This window comes from Penaeus monodon, chromosome 22, assembly GCF_015228065.2.
Source record: "Penaeus monodon isolate SGIC_2016 chromosome 22, NSTDA_Pmon_1, whole genome shotgun sequence".
Lineage (NCBI taxonomy): Eukaryota > Metazoa > Arthropoda > Malacostraca > Decapoda > Penaeidae > Penaeus > Penaeus monodon.
In genome coordinates this window covers 8,323,798-8,324,212 of record NC_051407.1, presented here as the reverse complement: position 1 = coordinate 8,324,212, position 415 = coordinate 8,323,798, and positions in this window count along the sequence as shown.

The following is a 415-nucleotide window of genomic DNA, read 5'->3' as shown; positions in this document are numbered from 1 at the left end:
ATTCATACTGAAGCTAGATTATTCAACAGTTTAGTGCAACGTGCTGCTAACATTATGATGGTAACCATTAGCGTAATTGCAGGGGGAGGGAGGCAAAAGGAGAATATGCACCTCTTTACATACATATAATGTTGAACAGTTCAGTAAAATTGATACAAGTCAATGTTCTAAACAATTCAAGATAAACTGATAAAATATAAGAAGATTGAATATAGGATAAACTTCAGCTATGTACGGAGAAAGTGAGGCGAAGCACAAAACTCTTCTTTAGAAGTTGCTATAAGTGCCCCTACCCCTTTCATTAAATGCTGATTACCTCCCAATGAGTACCGTCGGGTCAATCGGAACGGGGGATCCTGAGGATAAGAAAGGTTGCATATCTTTATAAAATTGTTTACTATGTTAATTGTTTTCC